Source organism: Podarcis filfolensis, assembly GCF_964270895.1.
Source record: "Podarcis filfolensis genome assembly, chromosome: 1".
Lineage (NCBI taxonomy): Eukaryota > Metazoa > Chordata > Lepidosauria > Squamata > Lacertidae > Podarcis > Podarcis filfolensis.
In genome coordinates this window covers 22,049,532-22,067,093 of record NC_139604.1, presented here as the reverse complement: position 1 = coordinate 22,067,093, position 17,562 = coordinate 22,049,532, and positions in this window count along the sequence as shown.

Here is a 17,562-nt window from a genome sequence, read left to right as displayed (position 1 = left end):
GTGAAGCTGAGAAACTTCAGAGAAGTGTGACTAGCCCAAGGTCACCCAGCAGCTGCATGTGGAGAAGTGGGGAAGCGAACCCAGTTCGCCAGATTACGAGTCCACCGCTCTTAACCACTACACCACAATAGTGTAGCATGGAGAGCATGTCTTGCTGCCTTATTGGAGTGACTGCCTGCTGTCTTCCTCCATTTACCGTATTTTTTGTCCCATAGGACGCTCCGTCCCATAGGACGCACCTAGTTTTTTGGGGGGGAAATAAAGGAAAAAATTTTCCCCTTTATTTCCCCCCCCCCAAACCAGGTCAGGGAAACCAAACCAGGTTGGGGAACAGCAGTATGGCGGCGCTCCGCCTCCCCGCTGTCCCCCGAGCTTGTGGGGCTGGCCGATGTCTGCCCGAAGCGCGGGGCGCTCTGCTTCAGTGCGCCCTGTGCTCCGTGCAGCAGGCTGCTATCCGCACGCCTAGGGAGCCCGACGGGAACTCCCGCGGGCTCCCCAGGCTTGCTGATAGCTTCCTGAAGCCTGGAGAGCGAGAGGGGTCGGTGCACACCGACCCCTCGCACTCTCCAAGCTTCAGCGAAAGCCTGTATTTGCCCCATAGGACGCACACAGATTTCCCCTTCATTTTTGGAGGGGGAAAAGTGCATCCTATAGGGCGAAAAATACGGTATACTCAGCTTGAATATTCGTAAATAATAAAAAGCAGCAAAAACTCCAGGAATATTCTGTCCTCCAAAGAAAACCCAAATCAAGAAGCACTGTTCCTGGAACTTTTTATCACTCCTGGAAGTGTGGTACAAGCGGGTGAGGGAGCTGCTCAAGAAACAGCAACAACAGCACAAGTCCGGTGTCTTATTGTGATTGCAATACAATTTAGCAGTTCAAAATAAAAATAAAAATCCTGGCCAATACATTGAGGAGTAAAGGTCCATGTTCTCATGGAAGGCAAGGATCATGCCCCCACTGGCATGCCAAAAGAATCCATAAAAAAGTAATTTTGGCTATTATGGGAAATGCAGAGAGAGAGGCAGACTTTATTGTTGTTAAATGCTTGGTGTCAGCTGCAACCAGTGAGGCACTTTCCCAGTTAATATAGCCCCTTTTTCTAATAAAGGAAAAGTGATGACATCTATCAAGCATTCTGCGAAACTGCATAAAAACACCAACAGAAAAACATATCTGTTTTAGGACTGGAGATTTGCAAGGGAGCGGATGGGCAAAATGCACAAAGCCAAAATGCCCATCTCCCTCCCTGAGCAATAAAATTTGATTAAAGGTTATTGGCCTTATAGTACAGTTTTCAATTTTATGGGCCCTACTAAAGCTAAAATTGAATTTCATATGCAAAGCGTATACAGTTATGTTTGGTATTAGCATTGTCCTCCCCAGGGACATTTGAATTGTGTTTAACTGAAAGATGAACCAAGCGAAATGCCAATCTGCCTGCCTAAGTCAGCTTTATGATGCATTCTTCCTTCTTGCATTATAAAGATTTGGAATCAAAGACTATTTGTTTACTAGTCTGGAGTTACTTTGAATCTAATGCGCACCCTGTTCTTTGTTTGTATATAGCCTGCTAGTTTCATATAAGGTTCTGTGTTTTTGGCCAATTTGTTACCAGTTTAATCCAATTACAAGTTGGGAAGAATGTCTTCATAGATGTTATTTTATGCAGTGCCTATCCGCCCCCTTCCACTAATGACCCAGGCACTTATTATTATGTTTATATTGCTATCTCCACATTTAATAATTAACAACAATAAAAAATACATAATGTGTACAGTGTGAAAGGTGTTGTGTGTACGCAGCTCAAGTTCTTTTCACTGGTGATACCAGGGGACTGATTCTGAGAACTTCTGCATGCAAAGCATGTACTCCGTCACTCAGCTGTGGTCCCTCGCCACACTCCTAACTCCTACTAGCGTTTTTATTACTCCTGCCAGCTACATACAGTGGCTTGCCAAGTACCTGACATCTCCACTTCCATATTTGCAGTCCTATCCAGACAGCACAAACAGCTGGCTTATTGAGTCGCTGATAGGCCCCGCCAAGCTAAATGCAGCCTAAATTCTGCAGGCCTACTGGCAAGACCAGGGATGGGAACCGTGGCCCTCCAGATGTTGAACTTCAACTCCCATCAGCCCCAGCCAGCATGGGGTGATGGGAGTTGTAGTCCATCAACAGCTAGTGAGCCACTGGTGTGCCACCCCAGGCCTAGAGGTGCTACAAAGGCAGGTGTGTCCAATAACAGGTGTTTTATGAGTACTATTCCAGAGCATCTTTCCCTTCCTGAAACTGACGACTGCATTCAGTGGTGTAGGAAGGGGGGAGAGGTGGGTGGGAGTTGCCTCGGGTGTCATCACTGAGGGGGATCTAGCACAATAGCCGAACGCCTAAGAAGGCAGCGGGCAAGTTTCCCTTCTCCCGCTCCCTTGCTGACACACTAACCGTACTTCTTGCGCCCCTCAGCTGATCACAGAATTTCCAAGCTGCAGACGAGCGACACCACTGTAAAATAGACCAAGGCTTCCATGAGGTTCCACACCAATGAAGCAACTGCAAAATACCTAAGACAAAAACACAAAACAAGACAAAGCGAGAAGCGGTAACAGTGTTGCGAAATTCCCCAGCTGATCGGCGGCAAAGAGGAAGCTCCTCTGCCGCGCTTGCCTTAAAGCGGCAAGCCACACCCCCAAGCCAGCTGATTGACTGGCCAGGGGGATTATGCGGCAGAGGATTTCCCAGATTGCGCATGGCTGGGAGCCAGCCTCCACGCGAGTGTTGGGGGCGGAAGCCCGCAACACCACCTCCTCCCGAGGTCGGAAGTGGCTTTATGAGTACTATTCCAGAGCATCTTTTCCTTCCTGAAACTGACGACTGCATTCAGTGGTGTAGGAAGGGGGGTGAGGTGGGTGCGGGCCGCCTCAGGTGTCATCACTGAAGGGGGTGACAAAATGGCAAAAATATGAAGCTTTTTTTTAAAAAATGGGGGGCCCCCTCAAAAACTTTTTAGTTGAGTCAACAAATGCAACAAAACGGAGCTGGCACTGGGAGTCACACCGTGGGGCCTGCAGCGTGCCCAAGCCGCGTGTTTCTCCTGGGAGTAACGTGGTGGCTTGGGTGCCTGCAGGCTCCACGCTGTCTGAAATGGCAGTGTGGGGCTTGCGTCTGCCCACCACCTCTCCCTCAGCCGCCCTACAGCTTAGGGGGAGGCGGCGGTGAGGCTTTGTGCAGTGTGCCCTGCCCTGGCTTGCCCCGCCCCCATGGGCGACTTGCTTCACCCCTGGGTGCAGGGCGCATGCGCCACCCTGGGCACCCAAGCGGCTAGCTACACCGTTGACTGGATTCTCATCCATCCCAGCCTTGCTCACTCACTCTAATCTCCACACAGAGGTACCTGCCAGTCTAACAGTTTGAAAGCATACCAGTGCGAGTAGATAAACAGGTACTGCTGAGGCGGAAAAGTAAACGGTGTTTCCGTGCGCTCTGGCTTCTGTCACGGTATTCCATGCAGCAGCAGGACTAAACTGACCAGGAAAAGCTGTCTGAGGACAAACGCCGGCTCCCTCAGCCTGAAAGCAGAGATGAGTTCCACACCCCATAGTTGAATTCAGCTGGACTTAACTGCCCAGGGGTCCTTTACACACAGAATTCTGCTTTCCGTAGACATAGCCGTAGCATGATAGAGCTGGCAGGGACCCTGAGGATCTTAGCCCTCTGCAATGCAGGAATCTGCAGCTTTCCCTTATGAGGGCTGGACCTGCAACTTTGCTAGATCATTATTTAGAAGCTATTAAGAGAAAGGGGCTTATAATGCCCCACATCAGGTTCCCACGTGCACAGCCAAATCCTGTGCCCACATACAATGGAGATATTTTTTCCTCAACTCTGAGCCACATTAGAAGAATCCTATGAGACAAATAACTCTCTTGTGGTGTTTCACCAGCCATTTTGAATGTGACATGGGAGAGTGGATGTTGTTGTTGTTGTTATTTTGAAATTGAATTGAAATTGAAATACTTTATTGCCACTTGTACAACTTGTATACAGTGAGATTACACGAGCACCCTCACTCAAAAAAAGTGTGATAAAAATCCTACTATACACATAAAGTGGTCCAATGTGTTGAATGAATTCAAGTTTTGATAGGGGGACTTCCGGAGGCGGCGCGACCGGTAATGGCTGCCTTCTCCGAGTAAGGAGAAGGGAGCTCCGCTGTAAACGGGTCGTCCGCTACGGCGAAGCGGAGACCCATCCAGGAAAACCACAGGTGGCAGAAGCCTGTGGTCTCGGGACCCGGCGGGCGCCAGAAGCAGCCCCCAAAACGTTGAAGGGACCCCGTAAGGGGCTCCGGATCGCGGAGGGGGTAGCGGCGCTGTGGGTCGTTGCGCAAACAGCGAAGTGAAGCCGCATTGCTGTTGCCGGTCAGCGCTGTCCTTTCTTCCTGCAACTTTTCTGAACTTTGGAAACTACAACCCGTGAGTAAATTTGGACATTGAAAACTTTCTGAAACTTTCGTCAACTTTCTGAAACTTTTTGAGAACTTTATGGAACTTTTAAAACTTTTTAAAAAAAAGTTGAAATTTGGCTGAAAACGGAGTGAGAATAAGCAGGAAGCCCATCTCCCGCGATACTGAACTTTAAGCAAAGAGCAGGAGGAGTGGAGACAAAAAGTTATGCTTTAACTAAATGCTGGCACCCTGTTAAAGCAGTTTTCTGAGTGAAAGACTTTGAGCTATTGACTTTTGCTGGTCATATGTGGGATGCACTGATATTCTTCTTCTGTGGTACCAGTGGATTATAAAATAAATAAGAATCTCTGGTGCTGGAGCTGCCTGAATGAGCACCAGTTTGCAACTTTGGATATATTGAATTCAGGTTTTGAAACATTCTGAGCTGGAACTGGATACTTTGAAACTGTTGCAGTCAAGGCACTGTAAGAAACACTGTTTTGCTTTAAGTTTTACTCTGCTAAAAATAACACACTGTGGAGGCGATAGACATGGATTTAAATTTATAAGTTTAACTTGGATTTGATCTTTTCCCTGAAGACGTATTAAGCTCCCTCTAGAGGATTTTGGGCTTACAGCAGTGACTTTGTTTTACTTTCCCTTTCCCGGCCTCTGTTTGACTATTGCATCTGGGACTCTGCTTTCTCATGGGAACAACTTGGATTGACCTTGGATTACAGATAACTTTGGAATGAGTGGCGCAAGGAGAAGAGGAAGGACTAAACAAACAACTTTAACTTTATCTGCAGCCTCACAGCGTAGATCTTCTGTGCCGGCCTTGCCTTCCACTTTGCCTCCAGACATAGAGGCGGCCTCCCTAATACAGGCAGGGGAGGGTGAGACAGAGGAGCTGCACCTGGGAGATATGGCTTCAGGGACAAGTAGCTCTGTCTTGGAGAAAATTTTGGAGAAACTGGAGGCTCTGGACAAGAAGGCTGATTTGCATACAGCTAAAATTGAACAGAACACAGAAAGTTTGAATAAGCTGACTGGACAAGTTGCACAGAATGCCCAATCCATTGGAGAATTAAAGGAGGCTGTAGGTGAAAATCGTAAACTGGCTGAAGATACTAGTCAAAGATTGGAAGAACTTGAGAAAGAAGTAAGACCACTCAGCAAACAAGTTGGAGAACATCAGATTTACTTTTTGATGACAGAACTGCGAAACAGGGAGACCAACTTGAGGATACGGTCAATACCAGAGGTGGAAGAAGATAATCTTATTGAATTTCTAACTAAGGAATTTGCCAAGTTTTGGGAGTTAGAGGAAAAAGACTTTAAAATTGCATCTGCTTTCAGGCTTGGCAGAGTCAGAAGGACAGAGAAGCCCAGAGATTGTTTGATAACATTGAGATCAAAGGAGGAAAGGGACAAGATTTTGGGCCTGCACTACGAAAAGTCACTAGACATCTTGGGCAAGAGAATTGAAATCTACAAGGACATTCCTAAGCAGTTGCTGGACCTTAGATCTAATTACACGGAATTGGCAAGACTGTTGAGAAGCAACGCAATTATCTTCAGGTGGGAGTTTCCACAAGGATTATCCTTTACCTACAGAGGGAGAAAGATCAAAATCAAAACAGTGGAAGATAGAGACAAGTTTTTGGGAGCACACGGAGAAGACCTCCACAAAGGACTTGGATTGCCAGCGCCAGAACCTCCAGGGGAGCCCGCCCCCTCGGATCCTCAAGGACCGGAGAACAAGGTACCACCCCAGAAAGAATAACCAGATCTATCCAGGATGTCTCTGCAGCTTTTGAGTTGGAACATAAATGGCTGTAACAGTCCCGAAAAAAGGTCTAAAATTTTTCATATTTTAAAAAAGGAACAATTGGACATTATATGCTTACAAGAAACGCATGTGATTAGGCTCCATAGAAAGGTGTTAATAAATAAAAGGCTTGGTCAAGAATTTATATCATCGGTTACAGTTAAAAAGAGAGGTGTAGTGATCTATGCAAAAGAGAGCCTTTCACCAAAATTTCTCTTTAAAGACGAAAGTGGAAGAATCCTCGCAATAGAAATACAGTATCAAGGAGAAAAAATTTTGATATTAGGAATTTATGCTCCAAATGAAGGAAAATCGGATTTTTATAAGAAGTTGCACGAGATCATGCTGGACTATCTGGATTACAACAACGTCATCATGATGGGGGACATGAATGGGGTCGTATCAACAAATATGGATAAGTCACAGAACCAGAACATTACTAAAGAGGGAAGACTACCTAAGACCTTTTTTGAAATGACTGACAATATGGACTGGGTTGACATCTGGAGAGTTAGAAACCCCTTGGGAAGAGAAGGAACATTCTTTTCTGAAGCTCAACTGACTTGGACACGAATCGACCAAATATGGATAACTAGAAGTCTGGCACCTAAGGTGAGGAAGGTGGAAATCTGCCCCAAAACATGCTCCGACCATAACGCCTTGAGAATGGATATGACATTGATCCCAATCGGCTCCTTTAGATGGAAGATGAATGATGGCCTGTTTAGAGATCAAAGAATTGTAAAGAAGGCCCAAAAAACCTTAAAGGACTATTTTGAGATTAATTTGAACACTACGGTGGAAAAAAGAACTATCTGGGATGCAAGTAAAGCTGTGATGAGAGGGTTCTTGATCCAACAGAATTCCTTAAAGAAAAGACTGCAAAATGAAAAGAAAGATAAAATTCTGGAAAGTATCAAAGAGTTGGAGAAGAAGTTAAGATCTAACCCGAAGTCCCAACCGATTCTGAGAGAAATTAAACTTTATCAGGCGCAATATTCCAAGCTGATAAATCAGGAAATAGAATGGAAGATTAAAACAATGAAACAAAAAACTTTTGAATCGGCAAATAAATGTGGGAAACTGCTAGCTTGGCAGTTGAAAAGGAGACAAAGATTAAATACAGTAACAAACTTAGAGGTTGAAGGAAGGAACATTCAGAACCCGGGAGAGATTAGAAAGTGCTTCCAGAGGTATTTTAAAAAGTTATATACTCAAGGGCCACAAGATGAAATAGAGATTACACAATTTTTGGAGAGAAATGGATTAGCAAAGCTGTCAGAAGAAAACAGAACAATTTTAAATGGCAAAATAACACAACAAGAGATTGAACAGGCCATCCTGAGTCTGAAACAGGGCAAATCACCAGGGCCAGATGGACTGACCTCTAACTACTATAAGACATTGAAGGATTATTTGATACAACCTTTGTTGGAGGTCAGTAATGAAATAATGGAGGGGAAGAAGGCGCCTGAATCGTGGAAAGAAGCATTTATCACATTGATTCCAAAGTCAGAAACTGAAAAGACACAACTTAAGAATTACCGTCCCATCTCCCTTTTAAATGTGGATTACAAAATATTTGCAGATGTTTTGGCACGAAGATTTAAGAAAGTTTTAAGTGAGATAATCCATAAAGACCAGGCAGGCTTTCTCCCGGGCAGACATATGTTTACTAACACAAGGAACATTATAGACATATTGGAACTTTTACAAACAAACATAAACACCAAAGCAGCTTTAATTTTTATAGACGCGGAGAAAGCCTTTGACAACATTTCTTGGAAATTTATGAAGGGGAACTTAAAAGAAATGGGAGTGGGACGGGGGTTTGAGAACGGGATTGAGGCAATATATTCAGAACAAAAGGCTAAACTGATAGTTAACAATGTGGTTACAGAAGAGTTTAAAATTGAAAAAGGTACACGACAAGGCTGCCCGATTTCCCCATTACTGTTTATTTCGGTTCTGGAAGTGCTCCTGAATATGATTAGGGGGGACCGGTTGGTGGAAGGGATTCAGGTCGGAGCGAAACAATATAAACTTAAAGCTTTTGCAGATGACCTAGTTCTGACATTACAGGAGCCGGAGTCTAGTTTGAAAAGAGTACTACAACTGATTCAAAACTTTGGTCGAGTGGCAGGATTTAAGTTAAATAAGCAAAAAACTAAAGTTCTGGGGAAAAACATGACAGATATTGAGTTGGAACAGCTTCAGAAAGAGACAGAACTAAATGTGGTTAAAAAAGTTAAATACCTAGGGGTAAACATAACAGCAAAAAATCTGAGTTTATTTAAAGATAATTATGAAAAATGTTGGTCAGAGATTAAGAGAGACTTGGATAGTTGGTCAAGATTAAAACTTTCATTGCTAGGCCGAATAGCTGCCATCAAGATGAATGTATTGCCAAAAATGTTATTTTTGTTTCAGACACTGCAGATTGTAGACAAGACAGAGTGCTTCCGGAAGTGGCAGAAAGATATCTCTAAATTTGTCTGGCAGGGCAAAAAGCCCAGAATCAAATTTAAAATATTAACAGATGCGAAAGAAAGAGGGGGCTTTGCCCTGCCAGACTTAAAGTTGTATTATGAAGCTGCAGCTTTCTGCTGGTTAAAAGATTGGTTACTTCTTGAAGATACGGATGTCTTGGATTTGGAAGGTTTTAATAATGCGTTTGGATGGCATGCATATTTATGGTATGATAAAGCTAAGATAAATAAGGCCTTCAAGAACCATATTGTCAGAAAATCAGTTTTTAATGTCTGGACAAAATATAAAGACTTACTGGAGAATAAAACTCCGAGGTGGCTGTCACCCCTGGAGGCTAAGGCTCGGAAAAGAGCCAATATGGAGGCCAATTGGCCAAAATATTGGGAGATAATAGAAAAGGATGGTGACAACTGGAAATTGCAGAGTTTAGAAAAGATGAGAGACAAAGTGCGAGACTGGTTACACTATGCTCAGATTAAAGAAGTGTTTAAAAACGACAAAAAGTTAGGATTCCAAGTGGAAAAGTCAAAGTTAGAAACTGAACTGTTAGAACCTAAGACTAAGGTACTTTCAAGAATGTATAACTTGCTGCTGAAATGGAACACACATGACGAAATGGTAAAATCAACAATGATAAAATGGGCGCAGGATATTGGGTATAATATTATGTTTGAAGATTGGGAAAGGTTGTGGACCTCTGGGCTGAACTTCACTGCATGTAATGCGTTGAAGGAAAATGTGATGAAAATGATGTATAGATGGTACATGACCCCTGTCAAACTGGCTAAAATATACCATTCGTCTGATAGCAAATGTTGGAAGTGTAAGGAAAATGAAGGAACATTTTTTCACCTCTGGTGGACCTGCCCTAGAGTGAAGGCCTTTTGGGAGAAAATATATAATGAATTAAAAAAGGTGTTTAAATACACCTTTACTAAGAAAGCAGAGGCCTTTCTCCTGGGTATTGTCGGCCAGAGTGTGTTAAAAGAGGACAGAACATTCTTTTTGTACGCAACAACAGCAGCAAGAATATTAATTGCCAAGAATTGGAAAACTCAGGAGCTACCCACTGTGGAAGAATGGCAGATGCAACTGATGGACTATATGCAACTAGCCGAGATGACCGGCAGAATTCGAGACCAGGGAGAAGAAAGGATGGAAGAAGACTGGAGGAAATTTAAGACTTATTTACAAAAATATTGTAATCTGGCTGAGTGCTGAATAGGATGCCAGTGCAGACAATTGTCTACCATTAAAATAGATTTAAAGTCGAATTATATGTCAAACCAAATTAAGATTATTAATTAAGATGAGTTAAATGATAATTTGCTTGAAAATAATTTAATAATGATGTAAGTGTATGCGGGAGGTGTGGGGGAGTCCCATGTAACAATTGAAAGATGTTAAATGGACAACGATAAGTGCTTATTTGATATATGTTTTATTTGAAAACTTTAACAAATATATTATAAAAAAAAAAAAAAAAAAAAAAAAAAAAAATGAATGAATTCAAGTTTTAGTGTTGCATACCCTCTATCATTTCCCTAATGAAAATAGGGATGTTGTGTATTCCATCATTATCTTTTTATTATTTACGTATACCCTGTCTATCTGACTGGGTTGCCCCAGCCACTCTGGGTAGCTTTCAACATATATAAAAAACATAATAAAACAGTAAACATTTTTTTAAAAAATCTTCCCTATACAGGGCTGCCTTTAGATGGCTCAGGGGTCGGATAGCTCCATACCCGCGAACATTTCTCTGATGAAAATAGGGAAAGTGGGACACTGTGGTATCAAATCAGAAACTGGGGTGGCTTCTGTAAATCCAGAACTGTCCGTGGAAAGGAAAACAGGGACACTAGAAGGGTTTGGTGTTGTGAGGGGGGGGAAATCAAATTAGCATTCCATGCCCTTTTCTCCTGAGATGACTCTTATACCAAAATGTTCTCCACTCGAACTTTGCTCTCTAGGCCTGGCATTATATGTAGTAATCAGGTGATGATTCAAATTATAACCTGTTGGTGGAGGGAATGCCTCACCTTGTCTACTTTCTTGCTGGAATTTAATAAGAAAAAAAACACACAACCCGTTTTATTTTTACAAGGAAACTAGAGCCGCCTTCCACTTCAAGGGCTGAATTCTGCCTTGGGCACACAGTAGCTGCTGCTCACATGGCAGGAGCTCAACCTGGTAAAACGTCTTGTTGCAGAAACAGTGCATTTGAAAAGCATGCAAGGCTGGGCCGTCAGTTACCATAAATATTAACAGGCCCAAACATGGTCCAGAACAATTGAATTTTCCTCAATACTTCCACCGTGAAAATGGATTTTGTCTGTATGTGGGCATGCACACGAGATAATATAATTTAAAGAAATGCTATTTTTTTAAATAAAAAAATGCATTTAAGTCACATTTTTATTTTTAACTGAAACATAGCAATATTTTACATGTGGATCTTGTTACACGAATCGCTTTATACGCCTTCTATTTAACATGATCGTAGGAATTACGAACTGCGATTTTATATCATTTATAATCTTTGTAGTTCTTGCCATTGCTTTTTACATGTCCGCGTCTGGCCTTGAGAAGCCTTGAAACAGTGCCAAAAATATTTATTGTCTTATTTCTGCATTCTGGTGCTCCCACTGTTCATTGTCTTGGTTGGAAGCCACAATCTTATTAGCAGAACTAGTTCACGTTATTTTACTGAAAACAATTACGCGCGTGTTTAGTACCGCTTTGCAAGCTAACATGTAGTTCTGCATGAAACTGTGTAAAACGCACAAAAAGCCCCAGACCTCCCAGTTTCTAAAAGTTTTAAACATTAAAACTGTAGCTAAGAACATAAGCATTTAAGGCTGCAATCCTATTAATACTTAGGAGTAGGTCCCATTGAACTCAGCTCAAGTAAAAATGCCTAGATAGGATGGTATGATATATGATAAGCCAATTGGCATATTCCTGCTTATTCTCTGTACTCTCATTATTTGTTCTCATGGATCTATCAGGTTTCAATTATTTGTGGTCAAGTCTTGTGTTCATTCACTGACCAAATGTATTGCTAGCTGCTCCAGAGAAGTTTGAATCAATTATACTTTTTAATTATGTGTACAAATAGGGCTTTGTCCACAGACTGGCCACTCGGAAGTTATACCTATATGATGGATTTAACCTGGTTTGAGAGTCATCCCCACTCCCTTAGGAACTGTAGTTCTATGATGGGGGGAAAGGTTCAGAAAATTATTGGCATCCTCATCAGATTGCGACTCCCAGGATTATCTGAGAGGAGCCATGGCTGTTAAACTAATAAATGAAGGCTTAATAGTTGAATGCAGAGATGGTTGCCTCCAGTGCCAAATTCTGAGTTAAGAAAAAATATGACAGTTACAAATTATTACATCCACTGTTCTTTTGTTAAATACATAGGTTATAGTTCCTACCCTATGAAAGTCAGTGGTAAAAGGTCCTGTTGATTCCAATGGGACAATTATTTACCTGGGTCGGATAACAGAATTGACAGTAAGTAAACAACAACAAAGGGAAGCGGGTGGTGCTGTGGGTTAAACCACAGAGCCTAGGACTTGCCAATCAGAAGGTTGGCAGTTCGAATCCCCGTGATGGGGTGAGCTCCTGTTGCTTGGTCCCAGCTCCTGCCCACCTAGCAGTTCAAAAGCACATCAAAGTGCAAGTAGATAAATAGGTACCGCTCCAGCGGGAAGGTAAACAGTGTTTCCGTGCACTGCTCTGGTTTGCCAGAAGCGGCTTAGTCATGCTGGCCACATGACCCGGAAGCTGTACGCCGGCTCCCTTGGCCAATAAAGTGAGATGAGCGCCACAATCCCAGAGTCGGTCACGACTAGACCTAATGGTCAGGGGTCCCTTTACCTTTACCTTTACTAAACAACAACAAAACCAGTGCTTTGCTTTGGCTGAAAAGCTGTGATACTTGATATACAACTAAACAATAGAAATATGGTATATATGATGCATTATATATAATTACTATGTTTGTAGTTTAATTTGTAGTCTTTTAATAATACCATAACCCAAACTTAATTAAATAGTTATAATAAGAGAAACTGTATGCACTGCGTTGGGTATTAACCATGCCTAATTAGCTACTGTTCTAATATCACAGACATGAGCAAAGTATGAATATGATGAGAATATTATGACTTCTAGTCTAAACACATTACTAGAGAGAACATTCTAGAATGGAAATGACTCCACAGACTGTTTATACTGACTGAGGGTCTAAATAAGAAAATCCACAGATATACACGGCAATCTGTAACCACACATCTATAGAATGCATTCACCCATATTAAATGTAAATAAGTTATTTAAAAAAACACTCATACTAAATTTAAATTATACTGAATGGCTGTAGACATCATATAGTCCAGAATAATAAAAAAGTTCTGATTTCTAGTGAAGCATGCTTAGGATACCTTTTTCCTGCTGCATTTTGGGCAACTGGTTTGCGTGCTTGCTTTTTGGGAAAGCTGCCTTGCTTGCCCATAATCTGTGTGGTCTGTTACATCCCTAAGATAGCTTTAGATCTGGTGCATGAAAGGACAGAATTTCTGCTGAAATGACCATGCTGTGTAAAATGAACACTTTTGAAGATGATGATGATGATGATGATAATAATAATAATAATAATAATAATAATAATAATAATAATAATAATTTATTTGTATCCCGCCCTCCCCGGCCAAAGCTGGGCTCAGAGCGGCTAACAACAAGTAAAAATAGCATAGTGTATATAAAATCACACAGTCAATTAATTAAAATACATTCTAAAATCAATTCAGAATCAAATTAATGGCAACCATTGGGTTAGAGTAGAGTTCTGTGAGGATAGAGAGGGGGTCAGACTGTGCCTTGGCTAAAGGCCTGGCGGCAGTGGCGTAGCGTGGGTTGTCAGCACCCGGGGCAAGGCAAGTAATTTGCGCCCCCTAGCCCGTGGATTTGTGCCCCCTAACCCGTGGGTTTGCGCCCCCTAACCCTAACCCCCAGATGTTGCGCCCGGTGCGGTCAGCCCCCCCTGCACACCCCATGCTACGCCACTGCCTGGCGGAACAGCTCTGTCTTGCAGGCCCTGCGGAAAGATGTCAAGTCCCGCAGGGCCCTAGTCTCTGTCACGAGCGTTCCACCAGATCAGGGCTATAGCCAAAAAAGCCCTGGCTCTGGTCGAGGCCAGCCTAACCTCCCTGTGGCCCAGGATCTCCAAGATGTTTTTATTTTAAGACTGTAAGGTCCTCTGTAGGACATACCAGGAGAGGCGGTCCCGTAGGTACGAGGGTCCTACGCCGTATAGGGCTTTTAAAGGTTAAAACCAGCACCTTAAACTTGATCCTGTACTCCGCAGCTGGTATAGCACCGGGTAAATGTGATCCCATGGCGAGGACCCCTTAAGGAATCTCACCATGGCATTCTGCACCTGCTGGAGTTTCTGGGTCAGTCTCAAGGGCAGCCCCACATAGAGTGAGTTACAATAATCAAGCCTGAAGGTGACCGCCACGTGGATCACAGTGGCTAGGTCAGGGCAAGAGAGGTAACTGCTTAGCTTGGCGGAGATGAAAAAATGCCGCCTTTGTTATAGCTGTGCCTCCGTAGAAAGGGAGGTGTCGAAGATTACACCCAAACTCCTAACAGATGGCGCTGGCACTAATTGCACCCCTGCAAGAGATGGGAGTTGGCCCCCAATCCCATATCGTCCCGACCCAGCCAAAGGACCTCTTTCTTTGAAGGATTTAACTTCAACCAGCTCCCACGTAGCCATCCAGCCACAGCTTCCAAACATCTGATCAGTGTGTCTGGGGCTGAGTCAGGATGGCCATCCATCAACAGATAGAGTTTGGTGTCATCAGAGTACTGATGGCAACCCAAACCAAAACTCCAGACAAACTGGGCGAGGGGGCGCATAAAGATGTTGAAAAGCATCGGGGAGAGTATCGCACCCTGCAGCACTCCACACACCAAGGAGTGGCGCAACAACAGTTCCCCCCCAAGCGCTACTCTCTGTCCCCGATCAGAGAGAAACGAGCGCAGCCATTGAAGGGCTGTGTCCTGGATCCCCACATTGGCAAGGCGGTGGTCCAGAGGTTTGTGATTGACCATGTCGAAGGCTGCTGACAGGTCTAAAAGAATCAGCAGCCCCGACCCGCCTCGATCCAGCTGCCTGCAGAGATCATCTGTTAGGGTGACCAGAGCCGTCTCGGTCCCATGACCAGAGCGGAAGCCGGACTGGAATGGATCCAGAGCCGATGTTTCATCCAGAAATCCAGCAAGTTGTTCAGCAACCGTTCTCTCAGTCACCTTACCCAGGAATGGAAGATTCGAAACCGGGTGGTAAGATTCAAAAGATGGGCAAGTGTTGCTCAGTGGTGATTGTGGGTGTGGAGTATGGATGAGCACAATGGCAATGTGTCCTAGTGGCATAGCGTGGGTTGCCAGTGCCTGGGGTTGGGGGGGGTGAGAGGAAGGGAAATGGATGGAGTGTGCATGTACATTCAAATGCCTAACAATTACTCTTACCTCACCCTTAAATTAATGCAGAGCTGTAAACCAGATAAAAATGACCCATCTGAGGGGGTGGGGCTCTCCCTCACATAAGAATTTATACATGAGGGATCTGGTCTCTGTAAGATCCTTACACGTTCTTCTATCTATTCTATGCCTGGGAACAGTTGAGGGTGTCAGCTGGAGGGGGAAGAGTTCAAGAGAGAGGGGCGGAAAGGACATTTGCTGCTTTCCCCACACTGTAGAGACAGCACCCCACCTCTCCTAAATATAGCAATGAAATGTGCAAGTTCAGGACTGGCACAGCTGGGAAAGGCCTCACCGGGGCCTAAAAATAAATAAAAACTGTATTTTCCCCTTCACCTCTTCTCAACCCCGACTGAACAGCAATATAACACTCTTGAAAAAAGCACTTTCAGGGACGGGAGGACATACTACATTTTGTTGCAGACCTGGTCCATGTTCACTACATACATGCAAAGCCTTATGGTGCCAATTTAAACAGTCAAGACTTCCTTCAAAGAATTCTGGGAGCTGTAGTCTTTTAAGGGTGCTGGGCATAGTGAGAAGGCCTCTATTCCCTTCACAGAGCTACAGTTTTCAGGGTTTATCTGTGAAGAGGGATTGTGTTAAATGTTCGGGAAAAGTCAGAAGCCCAAGATAGTATAAGTTCCTCAACTAAGTTTATTCAACATTTGTCAGTGACAACAGCTTACTCATAGGAACACAAGAACCAAACTGACTGGACAACACAATAATAAACCCAAGCATGAACTGACCGTTGACAGTTGACAGTTGAAAGTGCATGCGCTTACTTGCCATTAGAACGTTCGTCTACCAACGCTTATACGATTGGTTAGAACGCGCCTTGTAACATAAAATGTGTTAAACCCAATACATAACAGATTGATTGTTAAATCACTCTGCAATCTGTAGCTCTCCTAACAACTCCCAACATCCAGAGGTCTTGAGCGGAAGTCATGGCTGTTTAAAGTGGTATCATTGTTGGCATCTGCATGTCTCAAGAGATCATAATGGACTGCACCTTTGGGGGCGAAGTCAAACCGCTGCTTTAGCAGCACCAAAGTGACCTTCTCGAGGCACAAGCCTGGGCATTGTGTATAGAGGTCTTGGGCTGCCCAGATGACAATACCCCCCACTCGGCTTCACTGATGTGCTCCAAAGGAAAGTAAAATGTTAGGCACCAGATTGGCTGCAGGAGTTGTTGAAAAGAGGCGTACAAGGTGTCATTCAACTGTCCTAGGGAGTCCACTCTGGATTTACGCCTTAGCATTTTCTTCTCCCAAAGATATCCCGCAAGGCGGCAGAGGTTTAGAGTCAGAGTTTTCCTTCTCCTATATGGGCTACCTTCCCAAGTTGACGAACCCCACAGCACATGCAAAAACTGCCTTCTTGACTGTTGAACCTACTATTGTCTCATCTGCTCAATCCGCTGGAGCCTGTCTTCTTCACATGCAGGGGAAGCCCCTAATTTGCAGGGGGGTTGAGACCCATTGGCTACCCTCACCTGGTTTAGCTGGCCAGCCGAAGCAGTTCCCGGGGTATGGCCACTGTCGCATGCTGACAGCTTCTAGGAGCCACGGGTGAGAGCTGAGTGCACGGTGGGGAACCAAAGGTGGACAAGCTACCCCAGAAAGAGCATGACATGTCCCCCACCAGAGGTCCTATCCTTCTTCTAACACCCAATATCGCTTTAAATATATGTTATGAATGTGGCCGTATTGTGAGGCAGTACAGTGGTATCTCGGGTTACATACGCTTCAGGTTACAGACTCCGCTAACCCAGAAATAGTGCTTCAGGTTAAGAACTTTGCTTCAGGATGAGAACAGAAATTGTGCTCCAGCGGTGCGGCAGCAGCAGCAGCAGCAGCAGGAGGAGGCCCCATTAGCTAAAGTGGTGCTTCAGGTTAAGAACAGTTTCAGGTTAAGTACGGACCTCCAGAACAAATTAAGTACTTAACCCGAGGTACCACTGTATATCATGAGAGCCAGTGTGGTGTAGTGGTTAAGAGTGGTAGACTCGTAATCTGGTGAACCGGGTTCGCTTCCCCGCTCCTCCACATGCAGCTACTGGGTGACCTTGGACCAGTCACACTTCTCTGAAGTCTCTCAGCCCCACTCACCTCACAGAGTGTTTATTGTGGGGGAGGAAGGGAAAGGGGAATGTTAGCCGCTTTGAGATTCCTTCGGGTAGTGATAAAGCGGGATATCAAATCCAAACTCTTCTTCTTCTATATT